At 43.5% G+C, this 22,693-nt stretch overlaps 2 long non-coding RNA genes across 8 annotated transcripts in view; one reads left to right on the top strand and one right to left on the bottom strand.

Moving 5' to 3' along the window:
• Positions 1 to 716: 716 nt before the first annotated feature.
• Positions 717 to 7,619, bottom strand: LOC128316424 (uncharacterized). The gene is made up of 3 exons (XR_008300327.1): positions 7,454 to 7,619; positions 4,445 to 4,561; positions 717 to 2,155 (listed from the first exon to the last, which is right to left on the bottom strand). It is a non-coding gene; the product is annotated as an uncharacterized LOC128316424 (long non-coding RNA).
• The window catches only part of LOC113602829 (uncharacterized), a 102,262-nt gene continuing 85,502 nt past the window's right edge, over positions 5,934 to 22,693 (top strand). For 3 of the 7 annotated variants that reach the window (XR_008300326.1, XR_008300323.1, XR_008300320.1), the window contains exons 1-3: positions 5,935 to 6,254; positions 6,498 to 6,579; positions 14,823 to 14,905. This is a non-coding gene — a long non-coding RNA (uncharacterized LOC113602829). Of the gene's footprint in view, positions 6,255 to 6,497; positions 6,580 to 14,822; positions 14,906 to 22,693 lie in introns of all 7 variants that reach the window. The other 4 variants (XR_008300325.1, XR_008300324.1, XR_008300322.1 and 1 more) reach the window with 2 other exon arrangements.

Below are 22,693 nucleotides of genomic sequence, written 5' to 3'. Positions count from 1 at the left end.
CCTTTTGGATCTCCTACATGCTTTCTGTAACTCTCTGTAAACCTCCCCCCTAAAAAAAAAAAAATCCTGTAGGAATAGCCAGCCAGCTGTTTTTCAAGAGGGGTAGCCATCCAAACCCCTGGTCTCTTTATGAGTCATCTTGTTTTAGGAATCCATCCTATGTTCTTTGACAAATGTAACTTTCCTCTTCAAAAGCATCACTGTGTGGAGCTTCTTCTACACTGAGACCAGCCTAGGCTGACTTGTTTGACACTTCATGTGGTTTCCTACAAAACGAACCCAAACAAAAGTTGAAAATATGTGTGGCCATTCCTGACTTTAAAAAGAGAGTCATGGGGCGCCTGGGTGGCCCCGTCGGTTAAGCGTCCGACTTCAGCCAGGTCACGATCTCGCAGTCCGTGAGTTCTAGCCCCGCGTCAGGCTCTGGGCTGATGGCTCAGAGCCTGGAGCCTGTTTCCGATTCTGTGTCTCTCTCTCTCTCTGCCCCTCCCCCGTTCATGCTCTGTCTCTCTCTGTCCCAAAAATAAATAAACGTTGAAAAAAAAATTTTTTTTTAAACAAAAAGAGAGTCAGTGTTTGGCCTGGGTGGTCCTAGTGAGGCTAGTGCAGAACTCAGGCCTTTTCTTCAGGGGATGGAGGTGCCACTTAGAGGTCTGGGTGGCTTCTGTTTCAATTTTTTTTTTATGTTTATTTATTTTTGAGACAGAGACAGAGCATGAAGGGGGGAGGGTCAGAGAGGGAGACACAGAATCTGAAGCAGGCTCCAGGCTCCGAGCTGTCGGCACAGAGCCCGACGCGGGGCTCGAACTCACGGACAGTGAGATCATGACCTGAGCCGAAGTCGGACGCTTAACCGACTGAGCCACCCAGGCGCCCCTGGGTGGCTTCTGTTTCAGAGTGAAGCCAGCAGTTAAAACAGTAGATTCTGATTAACTAGTCACACAACTAAGAATTATTTTCACAAATGAGCATCATTGAAACAGTGCTCTGGGGCACGCTAGTGAGATTAGTAGTTCTAAGAGGAAAATAGATTCCATCTTCAAATAAACTTGGGACAAGGTGGGTTACACAAAACTCTACTGACCGCTTTACTGCACAACCCCACAGAGCTGTGAGTATGTTGATATTCTCTGTGACCTCTGAAACTTTTCCCCCACATTATAGTTGTTAACATACCCAAGTGCACTATTCCTGGGTGGAATATATTTTGAGGAATATTAAGTAATCATCATTATCATCACCTACACTGAGTGCTTACTAGATATTGAGTACTGTTGGGGATTTTACATGCTGTATCTCACTTAATCCTTTCAACATCTCTGGGCGATGGGCGCTATTCATTGTCCAGTGGTGCAGAGCACAATGACAGCACTAGTGAATCACAAATCCTAATATGCATCCAGGTCTGTCTGATTCCAAAGGCTGCATGCTTAGCCAGTAAGCTACATTTGTTATAGCACTACTGAACTTTGAAATAGTCACCTCGTGGAGTAATACAGTGCATGACATTGATATATACTTTCCTGATACTCTGAGAACTATCCTATCTTCTCACGCCCTGAGATCCAGCCTGGCAGATCCGTCTATCAGTGAGCACCTTCTCACCATGCTGCAGCCACTCAACCAATGAGAGCTGTATCAAGCATACTGGAAATGTGCGTTGTTTTCTTCCTGAGGGCCTCTCTGTGTGACCTCTATGTGTGTGTCAAGAGATGTCTAAATGATGGCACCCGACCTCCTACAGAAAAATAACAAAAGACACCAAGCTGGATGTTAAAGTTTGATAGCGTGTCCGAGGACACAGTGGAGGACACAGAAGGTAAAGATTAGTGGGCAACTAGGGGTTGGTGGCAATCCTTTGGCAAATGAAGGGCACCACTGTGGCCTGGGAGCAGTCACCAGCCATTGTGTGAAGCTCTGGCTGGAGGCTTGCCCATAACCTCAGGATCTGAAGAAGACAGAAAAGCTAACGCCAAAGAACTTGCTGGAAATCCCTCTCCACGGGGGCCATTCCGTATACTGCCGTGATTGCTCCCATTTAAAGACCCTATCTCCTGTGCTAATGGGACAGCCTTGTGCGGCCTCTTCTAATAGACTCCACACGTCTCAAAGCAGTGACCAGACTTCTTCCACGCTGCACTACAGTCTTCCACACCTAGGGATGAGAAGTTGACAATGATATAATTCTGCCTATCAGAGAACTACTCCCCGAGGGCCATGGCAATATGTTCTGTGGGAAGAACGCCCAGTCTGAAAACTTCCCATCTCAGGAAATCTGGGAATAAAAATGGCCAGACTTGGAAGACCTGATTTAGGGGAACCCTATTCCTATTCCCCCCTCTCTTAAAGTGTCCCCTCATCTTCCCCATTCAAAAAGTTAGGACTTCTCCATGCATACGAATTAGGCTTTGTTACATAAGAACCCACCTCTAATGCTAATGGCTTAAAATTGCTTGCACTTGTCTTTTATTATGAATCTGATTGGCTGGGGAGTTCTGCTGATTCGAGCTTGACTTAGCTGATTTTAGCTGGGCATACACATGCATCTGTGGTTGACTGGTTAATCGTCAGGAAGCGGGCTGCCCTAGTATGGCCTGAGCTAGGAGAACTTCCCTCTATCTCTACCAGGCTAGCCTGGGTTCATTCTCATGGTGATGATGTGGGTTGAAGAGAGGAAAAAAGTAAATCCCCACATGTAAGAAGTTTTGAAGCCACTGGCTGTGGTACGTTTGCTAACGGTCCACCGGCTAACGCAAGTCTCATGATGAGCTCAAGGTCAGAATGGAAGGAAACAACTGTAGGGGGAAGGCCAAGGTAGGCACTGTTAGACATCAAATGAGTCTCTCGACTTGAATTTAAATCATATGGTGAACAGAATGGTAAAAGTGGCTGGGTTACAGCTAAGAATCCTACCAACCGAGGCCCTTCGGTGACTTGTAATTCTAGAATTAGCCTAAAACCTCATTCAGAATACTGGATTGACCGCTTTATGTAACTCTGACCAACTGAAAGAATGCAGTAATGCCAGAGACCAAGATATGCCACCCCCAAATATGCCATTTTGATATCAGAATTGTTTTAAACTGAAGACATTTGAAATTCAACAGATGCAGAATGGTGGTTTCGTGGGGCTTATCTGATGAAAAGCAGAAATTCCTGGGAAATCAGGCCACCATAAATTCCTCATTGGGGTGGGTCTGTTCCTGGAACAGAGACCAAGAGTAAACCTACCATAAATCCTCTCTCTAGCGAAATTTTATGGCCCTGAAAGAGCGTATATACAGCATCATTCCTATATAGACCAGCATCACAAATCACAAATCTCTCTTATTCTCCTAAAACTTTGTTATCCTAAAAAAAACCTCTCTTTTTCCATAGAAACGTTTTCTCCCTCTTTTTCCCCTATTAAGGTGTATGAGCCCCAATTCTAACCCCTTTAAGTAACTTCTCATCAAGCATGCCTCCGTGTATCCACGTTGTGTGTGTAAATCATTTTTTTTTCACCTGTTAATCTGTCTTTTTGTCAACTTAATTTGCAGGGCTCAGTCACTCCACCTAAGTGAGTGCAGGAAAGGCTTTCCCCTCTCATACAGCACCATCTCTATGGCCCACCAGGTCAGGAACCATACTCTAAGAATGCCCTTGCTATTTAAACCATTTAAGTTGGGGTCTTCTGTTGCTCACAGCTACTAACATCCTATCTAATCGAATATTAGGTTTGAGTTGCTTCTTGAACAACTAAAGGGAGCTATGAAGGAAACAAATGGACATGTGAATCTATATTTGGAAATAGAGATAAGGGCAGGAGATAGATATTTGAAGGTCCTAGGCATATAGATGTTACTTAGAGTCACGTGACTAGACGAAACCACATCGGAAGGATTGTAAAAAGAGCAGAGAGCTCAAAATGGTGCCATGGGGCACTCAGATATTTAGAAGTTGAGCAGGGGGGAAGCTATCAAAGAGACTCAGAGTGACCAATGAAGTAGAAGGGAAACCAGAACAGGGTGCTACCAAAGAACAAAGGGGAAAAAAGGAATCTCGAGAGAAAAGAGGTGTTGGATTGCGTTGAACATTTGTGAGAAATCCTGCTCTAAGTGCTTCAGGACCTACAGAGCTTCCTCTGTTCCGGAACCTGCACGCTTGCCCCCTATGCTCCAGGTTACTGAACTTCTTCTTCCTCTGTGTCACATCTCAGGCTGTACTCTCCTTACCTCTGGCTTCACCTACGTTGCAACCTCCACATGAAACATTCCCCCGCTTCGTCTCCCCTCTCCAACTCCTGCTGCTGTTCCAGGTCTCAACTCAGACACTGCTGCTTCAGATGTGGTTGTGGGGTCCCTACCCTTTGCCCCCCAGGAACCCCACACTTCTCCTGTTGAATTTGTCTGGGCTGCCATAACAGAATCCTATAGACTGGGAAAATAGAGACTTATTTTCTCACAGTTTTGGAGGCTAGACGTCCAACATCAAGGTGCCATCACTGTTGGTTTCTGGTGAGGACTCTCTCCTTGGCTTCCAGACGGCTGCCTTCTTGCTGTGCCCTCACGTGGCCTTTCCTCTGTGCGTGAATGCAGAGAATGCACTGGTGTCTCTCTTTCTCATAAGGACATCAGTCCTGTAGGATGAAGGCCCCACTCTTAGGCCCTCACTTAGCTTTCCTCACCTCCTTAAAGGCCCGATCTCAAAAACAGTCCATTGGGGGTTCAGGCTTCAGCACGAAAATTGGTGGGACACCGTTCAGTTGATAACACCCATCGGACACGTATTGGAAGAGAACTTGTCTCCGTTGGACTATAAGTGCTGTGGAGCCAAGTCCAGGCAAAGTGTATATTCTATTTTCTATTATCTTCACATACCACAGTGCCTGGAGGTGCTAAAAATATTTACGGCCCAAATGAATGAGATCATGAATGTAGGGTCCACCTCTGCTATACCATCTGGCTAACCCACATAGCTAGCCAAGGCTTTACCCTAATTGGGAATTCTCCCAGGAGTGTCCCATTTTCAGTGCTCAGTAAAATCTCACCCATTTGGAATAAATGGAGGGAAGCCTAGTGTGAATTAGGGAGAAATTATAGGATTTTAAAAGTTTTGGTATTTTCGAGGAAGCTCAAAAAAAAAAAAAAACCCTTATCTGAAATACTGCTTTGTAATCTGTTCACTGTTTGCCTTCAAACAAATGATGTTACAATTGTTTAAAATGTGATGAAAACACCCTTTCTTTAGTAAATGAAGCAATCATCCCAAAATGAGTTTTTACTATCCTCTTACTTCGTAAATTCTACTTGCTACAGACAGATGAGGCAAAGGTAAACTTAACCAGGCTTCCAAAAAAAAAAGTGAGTCCCAAATTCAGGATTCCAAAGGTCTCTATACTTTAGGAAAGCTAAAAATGATGAGAAGAGGGGATTGCAGATGGGCTCAGAACTGCAGTATTTCAAAGCTCTGTCTTTTGCTATATAAAGTCAAAGTAGTGAGTTTGATTTATAGATATTAGGATACTATCTTTAGAAATAGGAAGTCAGCAGTGGTATATATATTCTCCTTCCCTTGAAGATTGCACACACTTTTTTTTTTTTTTTTTTAAGATACAAAGATGATTTGGGAGCATAGAGAGAAACTTGGTGTTTTTTTTTTTGTTGTTTTGTTTTTTTTAAGGGTATCTCATTTCTAGGTTTTCCTAAACTCTAAAATACGTTAGGGGGGAAAATCTCTTAAGTTCCTAACCGTTCACTGGTGGTAACCCTTCAAGGATGCCTTTCTTCCTTTTTCTAAAAATAGAATGTGTTTAGGTAAAGGCTGACTTGGGATGTAAACGCCTAGTTGCAGTTAGACAGAGAGAGAAAAGGCACTCAGCTCCCGGAGGGTTCCAGCTTTCTCTGTGGGGCTGGATTAGGGCTATTATCCCAGTGGTTGCCCGGTGAGGCTCAGTGACATGTGACAAACAAGCTGACATGCAGCCCGTGCTGACCCAGACGGTACTAACAATAACACCCGGGCTGCCACACTCAGGCCTGCCCCTCCCTCCAACCAAGACCGTGTCAAGTGGAAACATGTCTCTGAGACGCGGCACAGACAATACCTCTGGCTTTAAGGACCATCACACGGAGCCAATTCCTTAAACAACTGTACAGCGTCACAAGGAAGGGACGGAGGCCAGGAAAAAACTACTACACTTGTCTAATTATTTCAGCGCAGCCCCAATGCAACGTTACCTTGACCACTTTGACCCTTGGCGTAAATGCAGATTTGTGGAGATCTCCTATTCCATGGGCGAGTTCTTGTGATATCATAAAGAGGAACACTATGGCCCAGGGATTTGAAGAGATTGCCCAGAATCAATAACACCTAAAAGGAAAGAGTGCAGTGACCACGTGCGCCATGGGCGGATTCAGGGGTGGCCTCTTTGTTCGGATTTATTGATAATTGTTCTCAGAGAAAAAGCCTCTGGCAAAAGCCACCTTATAATGAGTATTTTTCTCTTTGGCCCACAGGCAGTTCCCTAACATAGCTGTAGCCCACAGGCCCTGAATTATGAAAAAAGCCTTCAATTGCATCACAATGCAGAGTTTGAAGGTAAGCGTGACGCCATGTTTGAATTGAGAGAGTGTGAAGGTTTGGGGGGAGACCATTGGATCTGGTGGATATCTGTAGGTGAACGCTGTATCTTAAATGTCTGGATGCTCTTGGCAAGGTCCAATTTGGCCCCGGAAGAAGATGATGAGTCTCTCTCAATCACAGAGTCTGAGACGATAAGAAGCACACTCTGGTCCTGGCAATAACCCACCGATAAGATTGCCTTTCCTTGTCCTGATGGGATAAGAAAGACCTTGGCACTCTTCAGGCATTCAGGCTGCCAGGATAACACTGATGTGCACACGCGCGCGCACACACACTCCAGCCTTACGTGTGCACCGGCCCAGCTTTCTGAAAACAGCAATCCTTGCTCTCCTTTGGCCTGGGACTCTCTCCTTCCTTCTCACTGAATTTATAGGCTGTGGAGACTATTAAACTTATTTTTATTTTGCTCCTATCTGATAAATCAGAATCCCCTCTGGAGAGGAGCCTGTTCAATCAGCTTCCCCTTAGGAAATAGAGCATCAGTGCTTAGCCAGAGTATACTCACAAACACCCCTAGGATTGATTTGCTTTCACAGTTTCCTGAATTTGGGCCTTAGTTTTTTCATTGTGCAGTGGGATTACAATCACTTCCTCACAGAATTGTTGTGAGGCTTCAATAAGAGGAAACGATGTATATGACAGCTTTGTAAACTGGGGGGGCGGGGCAGGCTGGGGGAAATAACCGTCATTAAGAAGATCCATTGATCAATAGCCAAGTTTATTCATGTAGATATAAAAAGAGGATTCTGGGAGCATGCATTCTTAGCCATTTTCTAGCGGTATGAACTTTAACAAGCTAATTAAATTCTTAAAGGCTTGATATTCTTACCTGTATTATTAAGAAAACAACGTCCACTCTCACCAAGCTATGGCAAGAGTTAAAAGGATACCCTCTTGCACTGCAATGCCTAACACATAGTGGAGGCTTTCTAAATGGTCGTTATGGCTGTTGTGTTCACCCGGAAGAAGTTATGGCTGTTGTGTTCACTGTACAAATAGACTATTTCTTTCTTTCCTAACTTGTTAGCGTCCTTCTCTGCTCAAGAATTGAATCCTGACCTCAGTTATTGCTATGAGTGTGTAAGACTGTGGCCAATGAGACTGATGTTTGGGGCATGAAAAGAAATAATTCACGGACCGCGCTCTGAACACTTTGTTTGCATTTATGTGAGGCTTAGTATTTCAACTTCCTAGATTGAAAACAGAAAAGGTACCAAGAAACTTAAAAGGCGGGGGGGAGGGGGAGCAAACCGAAACAACTAACGAACCTTCCTAGTACACAGTTTGCTAAATTTTCTGTCAATTTTGCGAGAGGTTGGGTTCTTTACTGACTCCGAGGTGAATGGGAAGAGTTATATATTAGGCCTACCAAATGATAAACTGTAACTTTCAACTTCTAAGTTTAGTAAAGGAAAAAAGCCCCTGAATTCTTTCAATAAATAAGGTAGCTCTCAGAGCCATATTATGGTCTGTTGAGAGAGAAAGAAGAAAAGAGCAACATCAGGAAGCAGTGGGTGACCTACAGGGAAACAGTCTCCCCTAAGGTAAAGATCCCATCGTAGGACCCTGGGATACGGCCGCGTCCTATATTTGCACCCACGCGCTTATGTGAGGCTACCTTGTCCCTCTTCTCACCGAAGTTACGTGAGACAGAACTACACAAGTTCCTAGATGAACTTTTGTACATTTCTGCTATTATTCAGCACCCGAAAGAAGCTGATGGGCCTGGGGACCAGAGTCCCCCATGGCTGGGCTGACACTGGATCCCATTATATCCTCCAAAGAAAACAGGAGCTGGTGTTGAGGTGAAATAGCAGAAACCAAGGAGGCAGGATTTAGAATTGCAGTGGGCTGAAAAAAAAAAACAAAACCAAAAAACTGTAGCGCCTCCATCCCCCAGGCTCAGAGCTCCTCTCTGTCTCTTTCTCTCTCACACGCACTGAAAGGTGATATCCACTCACTCTTCCCAGGATAGTTCCATCTTGGTGCCATTTTTGTAAACGCAGATAACATGGCAGTGCAGTGTTGGGTGCTGCGAAACTTTGTCCAGGAACGTAGTAACCTGACGCCCAGTTTAGGAGTTTCTCTTTTAACAACCCTGAATAGCGCGTTCTTATTTGTCGCTTTGCAAACAAACATATGGAAAAGACCGAAAACACCGTAGAGACTGCAAATAGATCTCCCCTCCCACGCCAACCCGCATCACCGAATCCTGCATAGAGAATGGCTCTGAGGCCATTTTCATGTCTGGTGGTGGTGTGGTCTATCAGGGAGGTTCACGGAGGGCTCTGAACGGTGGAGGGGGGAGACACGAAGGATGCATTTGCCATCTTCGAACTACAGCTGTATTAAATAGACGCCCAAAATAATCACATGTGCATAGCAGTAGTGTTAGTGTCACCTAAAAATTACCTCCTCTGCAGCATGTTCGTCTTTGGGTTATCGGTTGTTCTTCAAACAGACTTGCCCCACCTCCAGAAAGGTATCACCCCTCGGATTTTCTCACACTAAGCTTGCATTACTTGGAGTTTCTGCCCTATCTGGGTTGGGTGTTGTTGCTGCTATAATTCTCTCTCTCTCTCTGTCTGTCTTTGTATCTGCAAAATCTCACCTGAATTACACTTCTGAGAAATATCTCTGGCTAACTCTTTGTTTGAATGTCACACACGTTGTCCGTGATATCTTTCATTTAGGTTCACTTGGCTCAATTTATCCTGCGCAACCCTAACCAGATAACGAATCTGTGCCTCTAACTGTGCTTTTTGCATCATTTCTCAAGGTAGTGATTTGTCTTTGGCACCTGCCCCCTTAAAGTAAGTCTAAGGTCTTTGGGTCCTTTAACACCACAAACTTGCCCAAGCAACTGCCAAGTTAATGACTTCACTGACTACGAAACATTTACCCCAGGCTCCAATAACCACAGGATCCATACTGGCCATCAATAATTCTCTGTGTGTTATTGTTCAGGTCCCGCTTCCCAGGAGGGGCCACCCTATGATGTGGTGCAGGAAAGACCAGCTTCTAGGCAGACTGCCAACAAAAGTTCTTAAGAAACTGACCCATTTCAAACACGTCCCCTTACCTAATTAAAATGACTGCTACCTCTGCGGAAGAAGTCCTTTAAACCTTCAAGACCTTTTCAGACTCTTGCCTAACTTTGGGCAGGTAGCAGACAACAGCTTCAGTCCCATCTTAGGGCGGCCACAAGTGCAAGGAGGCAAAGAGGAAACAGAAGAGGGATTTGACAGGTGACAAAGATACCTTCCCTTGTGCCAAAACTGTCCTTGCTTTCCATCAGCTATGCCTCTGTTTGTCTCAAGTGCCAACCAACCCCGCACTGCCTTATGCATAGAGGCAGCCCAGAGGGGGCAGAAACCCTTCTTCACAACGGGGAGAGAGTAGATGGAGCTTGTTAGCTTGAAGGGGGAGAAATGAAAACAAAATAGTTTTGCGACTGTCACCTGCCCCTTTATATACATCTGGCTACGTGAGTACACTCCTTCAGACTCTTTCTGGATGTCTTATTTTTTTTTAATGTTTATTTATTTTTGAGACAGAGACAGAGCATGAACGGGGGAGGGTCAGAGAAAGAGGGAGACACAGAATCGGAAGCAGGCTCCAGCCTCCGAGCTGTCAGCACAGAGCCCCATGCGGGGCTCGAACTCAGGGACCGTGAGATCATGACCTGAGCCGAAGTCGGACGCTCAACCTACTGAGCCACCCAGGCGCCCCGATGTCTTCTTATTTAAAAATGACAGTAACCATCTGATGGTGCCATCATGGCCACCAAAAAAAAAAAACAAAAAAAACATAAATTCATGGAAATGAGTTCAAAATAGATTATCAGGCAAAAATTAAGCGTGCACCTGGCAGATATCAGGGTGAGTAGCTCCCGGGTTGTCCAATATTATTAAATCGATAAACAACTGTCAGAATGGAGAGTGAAATGGGTGACTAATTGGATCCTGAGAAAAATTAAGGTATATTTATTTCTCAGATAGATTTACCTTCCAGTCTTCCACGTGGGAAAAACATTTTGCTTTCTTTTCATTTTTTCAGCCACTTGCGACAAGTACACAGTCTCGAATTCCCATGATAGGATTACACCACTATAAATAGACCTTGGAAACTCCACTCTGACTTTTAGACCCTGCCATTTACATTCAGGAATTTCCCCTCTCCCTTCCTGATATTTAAAAAGAGAAAAAATCTTTGCTATGCTTTTTTGGTCTGTGAGTTTCTCTTCTACATGATTTTCCATGCTACATGATGAAAAGCCTGCAGGAGGACCAAGAATGCAGAATTGTGTATTGTTTCTTAAAGTGAACAGAAGCCTTGGAATAAATGCCTACGTGTGATCCTCAGAGCCAGTCAATAATTCCAGGCACCTGCAGGCGGCAAACGTAAATTTGATAATCTGAGAAAATCCTATTCTAACAACTGGCCTATTTAAATTAATTTACAGTGTGCTTAAATCATATATCCTATTCAAATTACAAACAAATAAATATGTAATGCTAACCATATCTCTGAGAGATGGGTTCATGTAGCTCCTACCCACTCAGAGGAGGTAGCTGTGGGCTTACCTTAAATTATGCAGATGTCTGCTTGGACACATTGATCTCACAGGATGGAATAAAATAAAAGATATCAGTTCATTGTAACCTGGTTTTAATGGGGCTCAATCGAACTGAAAGGGAAGAACGTGAATCACAAGAGACACAACTATTATACCAGAATCTATACCCTGAAACTTGAGTGTTAATAAAAAGGGGCTTTGCCATTTCTCTAAATTGGTGATGGATATCATTTTTAGAGACTAAATTTTTACTGTTCTCACTAGGTAATCTTAGTTTAAGAAACTCTTCAGTTGACATGCACATGTATGAACTGTGTGTAGAGATAGAATTCCACCCTACTATTCCTACACCCAGTGCCCCGGTGAGAATATTTAATCCTGAATATTTGGCACTAACTTGGTAGGCTAAATACATTGTTGTCAATACAGTAGTTGTATGTTTGAGTGTAAACTCCCTCCAGACAAAATATAATTAATGTGCAGTCTAGAGGTGTATATTGTTTTGGTGACAATGATGGTTGGGTGTCTTCAATATTTTACCAGCTACTCCTATCAAACGCATTAAAAGAGGGGCGCCTGGGTGGCTCCGTCAGCTGAGCGTCTGACTTCATCTCAGGTCATGATCTCACAGCTTGTGAGTTCGAGCCCCGCGTCGGGCTCTGTGCTGACAGCTCAGAGCCTGGAGCCTGCTTCGGATTCTGTGTCTTCCCCTCTCTCTGCCCCTAACCCGCTCGCATTCAGTCTCTGTCTCTCTCAAAAATAAACATTAAAAAAAAATTTTTTTAAACGCATTAAAAGAGTTGTCATAATATGGCTTTAAGTTTCTAGGGGACATAACTTTTAAAAAATTTTTTGACAATATTAGTAGAAAAATCATCAAAGCCAGAAAGTAGAATGAGCCCTGGAGTCAGCAATAAAGACAGGAAAATATTTCGTGGGGATGATACAAAGTGATTCCTATAGGCCCATTAATGCAAAAGGCCCAAGATTGGGATGAAGAAAGCATGAGTGGAGTCTTGTGAGGAAGCGATAGGATGGGAAATAAAAATCCTCTCGGTGTCTGAAATGAGGTAAGTCTAGGTTAAGAATGAGCATAAGGTTGTGTTTTTCTTCAGGGTGCTCTGGAATAAGGGAAGAAATATTGGTGTGCGGGTGCAGGAGGAAGAAGCTACTGACTCCCTCGCATCCAAAACTGGACCAGTAGGTCCCCATCAATGGCACAGGACCTATGAGCATAGATGTTACTGCTACCGTCTACTGATGTCACAGCTCGTGATGCCTGTGACCATGTGCCTTCTAAATACGTATGGGCTGCCCTCTGGTATATTCAGATCTGGCCACTCAAGGCACACTGGTCGTATGGCAGACAGAAGAGGTCAATCAACCTCTGCAAGTGGAGATCTAGGTTTTCATCCCCAGTGTTTTGACTCTGAGTGACATGAAGAAAGTGAGTAGTAGGTCCTCCTGGTGGGTTTTGCTGAATAGGAAGAACAAGTCAAACCAAATAAATAATGACCTCCCTTTCAGCAAGTTGAGGTATTCACTTCAAAGACACCAAAGCATCCTTCCCTGAATCCCTCCCATTCCTGCTCCAACCACAGTGGTTGCCTGTTTACAGAAATAACCCTGAAGGGAGGGGCTGGGAAATGAACATGACAGCTGCCACTGTGGGCCGTGCTCGCTCGTTCCCCACAGTTGGGAAAGTCTTGGTTTCTCAAGAGTTCCGACAAATCTTGCAGCCAGTGTTCCCGCTCCCAGGGTTCTCTTCAAGATCTGCTACTCCGTCCCTCAGTAATGGAGAGTCCTTCATATCCTTCCTGGGTTCTGACCTTCAAGTCTCACTTAGTATTGTGTCCCAGTGACCACATTTTAGGGATTAAGCATTCTGAAATGTAATTGTAAATCCTATTGCTAGGCACTCAAGAAGCCAGTCAGGTTAGTCTAACCTTTAAGAAATACACTCACCACTATCTAGAAAACAAGCAAGATATGAATACTCCAACGGCTAAATTTTGTCAGCTGGCTTTTTTTTTTTTAATGGTTGTTTATTTTTGAAAGAGAGCAAAAGGGAGCAAGTGGGGAAGGTGCGGCGGTGGGGGGAGACAGAACCCAAAAAGCAAGCTTCTTGCTGTCACTGCAGACCCCGACATGGGGCTCGAACTTCCGAGCCGTGAGATCATGACCTGAGTCGAAGACAGATGCTCAACCAACTGAGCTACCCAGGCGCTCCTGGAGCTTTTTTTTTTTAATGGAAAAATTTTGTCTAGAACACCCCATATACGTATTTGACACTTTAGAATATTTCTTTCTTTTTTTTTTTTTTAATTTTTTTTTCAACGTTTATTTATTTTTGGGACAGAGAGAGACAGAGCATGAACGGGGGAGGGGCAGAGAGAGAGGGAGACACAGAATCGGAAACAGGCTCCAGGCTCTGAGCCATCAGCCCAGAGCTGGACGCGGGGCTCGAACTCACAGAGTGCGAGATCGTGACCTGGCTGAAGTCGGACGCTTAACCGACTGCGCCACCCAGGCGCCCCTAGAATATTTCTTAAAAAAGAATAGCATTAATGCGAGGATGGCTATAAAAAAATTTTACAACCCTTTATTTCCCAGATTAAAAAAAAAAAAAAAACAGACACAGAGATTAAGTGACTCGCTCAGGGTAATTATACTCCAAAATTCCTTTTAGGTTCTTATTTAATCAAATAAATTTAATAAAAATTGAAAACTCCAAGCCCGATACACATTTTATCAATAAGCCTGTGGCTCTGACTTTTGTCACAGTGTGAAAACCACACTGTGCCTGGGGGATCCTTTCTGCTCAGGACGGTGTTTCCTCTCTTTCGTTCAGGAAACGGTCGGCGGAGTGAGCAGACCCTGCCCGCAGATGGTCACGGGGTAGGATTTTCCTGCTGCACAAGGAGAACTTGTAGACCCAAGAGAAGGATTCCTTCTAGATCAAGCCTTCCTGGAAAATTCCACTTTAATCCGTGAATCAGAGAAACACTGGAGACAGGCCCAGTCTTAAAGTATAGCAGTTCTTAACCACTGCTCAGTATGCCCACCTCGCATCTAGCAGGAGATGGCAGGGGAGTCCGCTAACAGACTCAGTCTTGCTTAAAACAGCTGCTGTCCCAGCCACTGTTTTCCTGGCTCTCCTGGGACTTGGAAAGGGCTTCAGGGAGGAAAAGGAAGGCCCCAGTGCCAAGCGTGGCATTTTCTAGGGACACTGAGCACATGGAGAAAGCAAGAGAGCCACAGTGGCCGCCCCTGTCCCCCTCCCCCTGTCCCCATCACCCCTACCTCTCCCACCCCCTCAAAGCTTCGCAGGAATTCTTTGGCTTCCTAATTTAACATCCTCCAGAGCGTCTGGCTGGCTCAGTCGGTGGAGCCTGTGACTCTTGATTTCAGGGGTTTAAGTTAGAGCCCCATGTTGGGTACAGAGATGCCTTAAAAATAAAGAGACAAACCTTTAAGACAAAGAGATAAGATAACATCCAGAGAAATTCCCAGGGAGGCCACACCCCCAGTTATCTCTATTTTCCTTGCTTTCCCAACAATTACACAGAAGTTAAGAAAACCTTGAAATATTAATCACTGTTGTTTTCTTTCTTTCCAGCACTTCCTGACCTTTCCCCTAGTGGGCAGAAGTATCTACTTTGCAGAAGAACTAATGTTGTGACTGGAAGGCTGGAAGGAAAGGTTAGTGTTCAGAAGTTTTATGTCCACCTAACAGATCACAGATCTACCTATAACAATGGATATTTTGCTACTACACATACTGCTGCAATGAACTTGGACATACATTCCTTGCTCACTAGTCTATTCCTTGTGACAATTCCTATCAACAAACTTTGCTAGATCAGATCATAGACATTTTTTTCAAGGCCTCTGATACATATGCCAAAATCGCGTCTCCCCCCCAGAAAACTTGGCCTCATTTTCAAACTCACTGACTTCATGAGAGTGCATTTAAAAAAATTTTTTTTTCAACGTTTATATCCACAAAGATTAGTGGTGGTCTCTCCAGGCAGGCTTCCTGCTCCCCCCCACCCCAACTGGTTCCCTTCCTGGCTGCATGGGGGGCCTCCCGCCCTCCCAGGACATGTCCCCACCATCCCACGTGATCTTCCCCTGACCTGGGCAGTTGCCGAGCCCACCCGAACTGCCCCCCACGTGCCCGGCCCTCTGTCCACAGTCCAACAGCACTCACAAACTGGACCCGTTGACCCCTTGGCAGGCGTTCGTGAAGGGGAAAGACCCAGCCTCGTAGGTCAGTGGACGTGGGGCTGGAGTGGAGGAATTTACCCCGTAACACAACAAGCTGTAGGGTTTCTGGATGGGCAGAGTATTTTTAAACAGCTCACCACCACAACAAAAGTTGCCAATGCCGGCCTTTCTAAATCCCAAAGAATTCTGGGAAGGTGCTGGCTAAGGTGGATTGTGACCCTGCAGCAGTGGTGGTATTTACCACTGGCCACCATTAATTGGTCTGTGCCAAGCCGGCAGTGTGTACTTCCAAAACATTGTTTTATTTCGTTCTCACGACAACCCAACTATCTCATGGATGGAGGAACAAAGACTCCAGTGCTTCTGACCTTGACCACCGGACAATGCTCCCTCCTAACGAGAATAAAGATACTACTTTCCCCAAATACTCTACTCCCTAAAATATATTTTTATGAAAGATTCTACTTTAAATAAATACAGGAAGCTGTACTTTTCATTAGGACTTGAAAGGTTCCCCCCCTGAGTAAAATAAAATCTGGCCTACCAGGTGGTTTAAGACTCAGCTTCTAAGTGGGCGAATACGTTCATTTAGTACAAATGTGTATGAGGAAGGGTCTCCTCGGTCACTCACATGAAGGCATGAGAATCAAAACTGATTCTTTAAGGGACTAGTGAAAGCAGCCATGAACCTTGACCTCCCCTTCAGGGCATGGAGGTCCTAGCAGCTTGTCCCGTACAGCAAACTGGTCCTGTCACCTCTCCCTGGACCCCCACTTGAGAAGTCCTGACAGGTAGTAAGCTTTTGGAGAGTTTGGCTAATGGCAAGAAAGTGGCAAAGCAGACATGTTCCTCCTTAGTGTTCATGCCCCGTCCTTTCCAGGGAAATTTGCTGGGGAAGCCCCCTTCCATCTCAGAAGTAAAGAGGATAGTTCTCCATGTGACCCCTCCCCTCTCAACACAGATTAGTGCAACAGAATGAGTGGGTAAACACTGACCAGGTCATAAGGCTAATTTTAGGAGGTTTTAGGTTATTTGCCAATTAGGTCCTTTGATTCATTTCCCCCCGTGTGCGTAAAGCAACATATTTCTGCATCATTTAAGAGAAAAGAGAATTAGTATGAGCTACCAACAGCTGGCTGACAACCTTGAGCCCTGGGTGTGTTGGCACTGATCCAGATTTCACATGAGGAGTTCATTTTTGGTTAGTCAAAAAAGGGAAGGGGTTGGCCCAGATCCTGTTTCACACGTTCAGGAGCAAGGATTCGCCGTTCCCTTCAGAAATTGCTGGAGGGTGGCTCTGCAGGTGCACTTGTCTCTCCACCTGATACAAAAAGGACCGTTCAGCTGTCTGGGTTCTTCCTCCGACAAGTCTGTGCTTCAGTGCAGCAATTACACCAAGCAAAGGTTAATTCCCCTTTTTCTCCAAATCCCCTTTTATAAAGATCTATTATGTCTGCAGATTCCAGATTTTTTCTTAAGCTTCTTTTTCTTCCTCATGAATCCTACTCACCCTCACTTCGAGGTTAGTTTTTAGACTGAGGCTGAGTTTACTACCACAATAAAGACCTTCATATTTGTTGGAGAATGAAATCCTCTTAGTTTCCTAATCTGTGAGTCACCATTTCAGAATAATAAAAATTTCATGTTTCAAAATGGTCCTAGCCTTTCTTATTTTCAATGTAAGTAATCAATGCAAAAGAAAATTAATTGGGATAAAAAAAATCCTCCCAAATCCCACCACTAGAGAAGACTAACCACCATTAACATTTAATGTCTATGATTTTCATTATTTTTTCCCCACAAATTACAAGCAATTTAATAATTTGATTTTTTTTTTTTTTACATTTTGGATGTTAGATGAAAATAGAATAGATAAATGTCACTGTTTTTAAGAGGGGCAGAATACTGCAAAATATTAACATGCTTTAATCTACCTATAACAATGGATATTTTGCTACTACACATACTGCTGCAATGAACTTGGACACACATTCCTTGCTCACTAGTCTATTCCTTGTGACAATTCCTATAAACAAACTTTGCTAGGTCAGATCATATACATTTTTTTCAAGGCCTCTGACACATATGCCAAATCGTGTCTCCCCCCTCAGAAAACTTGGCCTCATTTTCAACCTCACTGACTTCCTTAGAGTGCATTAAAAAAATTTTTTTTTCAATGTTTATTTATTTTTGAGACAGAGACAGAACATGAACGGGGGAGGGTCAGAGAGAGAGGGAGACACAGAATCTGAAACAGGCTCCAGGCTTTGAGTTGTCCGCACAGAGCCCGATGCAGGGCTCGAACTCACAGACCACGAGATCATGACCTGAGCCGAAGTCAGACTCTTAACCGACTGAGCCACCCAGGTGCCCCTAGGGTGCATTTTTAAAATCCAACTCTCACAAATACTAAGTAAAATAGGTCTTTTTAAAATTTTTGCTCATTTGAGAGAGGAAAAAAATGGTACCTCCATGCTTTTTTTAAAAAAAAATTAATTCTAGTATAATTAATATACAGTGTTACGTTAGTTTCAGGTGAACAATACAGCAATTGAACACTTGTATACGTTACTCAGTACTCATCATGCCAACTGTGCTTTTAATCCCCTCCACCTCTTTTACCCATTCGCCCACCTGCCTCCCCTCTGGTGGCCATCAGTTTCTTCTCCATAGTTAAGAGTGTTTTTTGGTTTGTGTCTTTTTTGTTTGTTTTGTATCTTAGATTCCATGAGTGAAATCATGCATTATTTGTCTTTCTCTGACTTATTTCACTTGGCGTTATACTCTCTAGATCCACCTATGTTGTTGCATATGGCGAGATTTCATTTTTTATGGCTGAGTAACATTCTATTATATATATACCACATCTTATTTGTCAGTTCTATGGATGGATGGACACTCAGGCTCCTTCCATAATTTGGCTGTTGTAAACAATGCTGCAATAAACATAAGAGTGCATGTATCTTCTCGAACTAGTGTTTTTGTATTCTTTGGGTAAAGAGTAGTGGCATTACTGGATCATATGGTCATTCTATTTTTAATTTTGGGGGGAAGCTTCATACGGTTTTCCAATGTGGCTGCACCACTTTGCATTCCTGCCAACAACGCAAGAGGGTTCCTCTTTCTATATATCCATACCAATATCTGTTGTTTCTTGTGTTGCTGATTTTAACCACTCTGACTGCTGTGAGGTGATATCTCACTGTGGTTTTGATCCGCATCTCCCTGATTAGTGATACCGTGCATCTTTTCATGTGTCTGTTGGCCATCTGTATGTCTTCTTTGGAGAAATGTCTGTTCACGTCTTCTGCCCATTTTTAAATTGTGTGTGTGTGAAGTTGTATAAATTCTTTATATATTTTTGATACTAACCCTTTATCTGATATGTCATTTACAGATACCTTCTTCCATTCAGCAGGGTGTCTTTTAGTTTTGTTTATTAGTTCCTTTTCGGTGCAGAAACTTTTTATCTTGATGAAGTCCCAATAGTTTATTTTTGCTTTTGTTTGGATTGCCTCAGGAGACATATGCAGGAAAATGTTGCTATAGCCAGTGTCAAAGAGGTTACTGTCTGTGCTCTCTTCTAGGGTTTTTATCAGGATTTTTCACGTCTCACAATTAGGTGTTTAATCCATTGCAAGTTTATTTTTGTGTACGGTGTAAGTGGTCCAGTTTCATTTTTTTGCATGTAGCTATCCAGCTTTCCCAGCTCCATTTGGGAAAGAGATGGTCTTTTTCCCACTTCTCATTCATGTCTCCTTTATCAAAGATAATTGACCATAATATCATGGTTTTATTTCCAGATTCTCTATTCTGCTCCATTGATCTATGGGTCTATTTTTAGCTAATATCATAGTATTTTTGATTACTACAGTTCTGTAGTATATCTTGAGATCGGGGATTGTGATACCTCCAGTTTTGTTCCTTTTTTCCAAGATTGCTTTGGCTATTTGGGGTCTTTTGTGGTTCCACACGAATTTTAGGATTATTTGTTCTAATTTTGTGAAAAATGCTGTTGGTGTTTTGATAGGGACTGTGTTAAGTCTGTACATTGCTTTGGGTTGTGTGGACATTTTAACAATAATTGTTCTCCCAGTCCACGAGCATGGACTTTCTTTCCACTTGTTTTGGTCATCTTCAGTTTCTGTCATCAATGTTTTTATAGTTCTCAGAGTACAGGTCTTTCCCTTCCTTGGTTAAGTTTATTCCTAGATACTGTTTTTGGTGCCATCGTAAATGGGACTTTTTTCTTAAATTCTCTTTCTGCTATTTCATCATTAGTGTATATAAATGCAATGGATTTCTATATATTGATTTTGTATCTTGCAACTTTATTGAATTCATTTATCAGTTTTGGAAGGTTTTTTTTTTGGTGGAGTCATTAGGGTTTTCTATGTATAGTACCATATCATCTGCAAATAGTAAAGGCTTTACTTCTTCCTTACCAACTTGGATGCCTTTTTTGCTTTTTCTTGTCTGAGTGCTGTGCCTAGGACTTCCAGTACTATATTGAATAAAAGTGGTCAGAGTAGACACCCTTATCTTGTTCCTGATCAGTTTTTCGCCATTGAGTATGTTAGGTATGAGTTTTTTATATATGGCCTTTATCATGCTGAGGTGTGTTATTCCCTCTCAACCTAAGTCACTGTGTCCTTGTTGATTTTCTGTTTGAATGAGCCATCCATTGATGTAAGTAGAGTGTTAAAGTCCCCTATTATTTTATTACTATCGATAATACTCTGTTTGTTTGTTATTAGCTGCTTTATTTATTTGGGTTCCTCCATCTTGGGTGCATAAATGTTGATAATCGTTTATATCTTCCTATTGGATCGTTCCATTTATTATTACGTACTGTCTTTCTAAAGAAAGACGAAAGACTCTTGTTACAGTCTGTTTTAAAGTCTATTTTATCTGATGTAAGTATTGCCACTCTGGCTTTTGCACTTCCATTTGCATGGTAAATGCTTTTCTGTCTGTTCCCTTTTCACCTGCATGTGTCTTTAGGTCTGAAATGAGCCTCTTGTAGGCAGCATGTAGATGGGTCTTGCTTTTTTATACATCCTATCACCCTATGTCTTTCGATTGAAGCACTTAGTCCCTTTACATTCACAGTAATTATTGATAGCTACATACTTATTGCCATTTTGTTACTCGTATGGTTGTTTTTGTAGTTCTTCTCTGTTTCTTTCTTCTCTCGCTCTCTTCTCCCATGGTTTCTTGGCTTTCTTTAGTGATATACTTGGATTTCTAAATGATAGCCTCGACAGATAGAGTATTCTTGGTTGCAGATTTTTTTTTTTCTCTCAGCGCTTTGAATATATCATGCCACTGCCTTCTGATCTGCAAAGTTTCTACTGAAAACTCAGATGATCGCCTTGGAGAATTCCCTTTCCATGTAACTGTTTTCTTTCGCTGCTTTTAACATTCTCTTTTTATCGCTACCTTTTGTCATTTAATTATTTTTTTTAACGTTTATTTATTTTTGAGACAGAGAGAGACAGAGCATGAACAGGGGAGGGGCAGAGAGAGAGGGAGACACAGAATCGGAAGCAGGCTCCAGGCTCTGAGCCATCAGCCCCAGAGCACGACGCGGGGCTCCAACTCACGGACCGCCCGATCGTGACCTGAGCTGAAGTCGGACGCTTAACCGATTGAGCCACCCAGGCGCCCCACAATTATTATGTGCCTTGGTGTGGACCTCCTTGAATTGATTTTGTCGGGGGCTCTCTGTGCTTCCTGGATCTGGATTTCTATTTCCTTCCCCAGATTTAGAAGATTTCAACTACTATTCCTTCAAATAAATTTTCTGCCCCTTTTCTCTCTCTTCTCCTTCTGGGATCCCTATCATTACACTTCATGGTGTTGCTGAGTTCCTTTAGTCTATTTTCATTTATTATTACTATTCTTTTCCTCTCACCTGTTCAGCTTGATTGCTTTCCACCCGGTCGCTGATTCATTCTGCTTTCTCTGGTCTACTATTTATTCCCTCTAGTGTATTTTACATTTCAGTTATTGAGTTCTTCACCTCTGATTGGTTCCTTTTTATGTCTTCTATCTCCTTGTCGATGTCTCACTGAGGCTCTCCACTATTTTCTCAGTCCATTGAGTATCTTTATGACCGTTACTTTAAATTCTCTGTCAGGCATATTAGTCATCTCCATTTCACTTAGCTCTCTTGGGATTTTGTCCTGTTATTTCATCTGGGACATAGTCCTCAGTCTCCTCATTTTGTCTCACTCTCTGTGTCTGTTTCTATGTCGCTTGCTTTTGAAAGTAGTGGCCTTATGAAAAGAAGAAGTTCCTGTAGTGCCCTGCAGTACAGTGTCCCCTGTTCACCAGAGCCTGGCACTTCAGGAGCATTTCCTGTGTGTGTTGTGTGCACCCTACTAGTGTGGCTGAGCCACGTTTTCCTTCAGCCCAGTCATCTACAAAGGCTCTCTTTGCCTATTGGCAGGGTTTGGTCCCTGTGCTGTCAGTAGGCCAGTCCGAGGCTGCCCCCTTGGGCTTGAGTTGAGTCAGAAAAGGCATTTGCCAGAGCTAGATGCTTTCCCTGGGTTATCCCCCCGAGAAGCTTTTATTGGTGGCCATGACCTGGAGTCAGACCACATGTCTTCTCCCAGTCCAGTGCTGGAGCTACAGTTGAATTGGTGTGTGTGGCTATCTTCCCCTCTCCATTTTGGAGTGGTGCTGACCCTTGTCGAGGCTGCTTGCACACTGCCAGTCTTACGGCACCACTTGGATAGACTCCTGCCAGTGGCAGGTCCATAGAAAAAAGGCAGGGTCAGAGCTGTGATGCCAGCAAGGTTCATGCTGGTCTGCTATGGAGGGGGTTCTGCAGTCACCCAGGAAGACTCCTGCTGAGGCCAGGAGGGAGGAGGCCAGTCTGCAGGAGAACACAGGGGCAGAACACATCGTTAGCAAACTAGGTGGAGAGTTTTTGTGCTAAGCTGGTTCCCATGGGTGTCTGTGTATCTAGGCTTGGGGGTAAGGGAGGGAAATGGCACTTGCCAGCTCCTCTGTTCTTAGGTCTCCCAAGGATCCCTGCCTCTCTAACACAAATCTTAGATCGGTAAGTAAATCTCCCTCCCGTATACCCCAGGTATTTTTCAAATTGCTTCTTCTAAGCTATATCTCTCTCAGACCGTTTGTTTTGCTCCTTAAGGACAGGGACTCAGTTTCCTCTCACCATCCCTGGTCTCACAGAGATAAGCCCGCTGATTTTTAAACTTCCCCGTGGTAAGCCCCACTGGATTATAAGAA

This window comes from Acinonyx jubatus, chromosome B4, assembly GCF_027475565.1.
Source record: "Acinonyx jubatus isolate Ajub_Pintada_27869175 chromosome B4, VMU_Ajub_asm_v1.0, whole genome shotgun sequence".
In the NCBI taxonomy this organism is placed as follows: domain Eukaryota; kingdom Metazoa; phylum Chordata; class Mammalia; order Carnivora; family Felidae; genus Acinonyx; species Acinonyx jubatus.
This window is presented reverse-complemented; position numbering and strand designations above follow the sequence as displayed.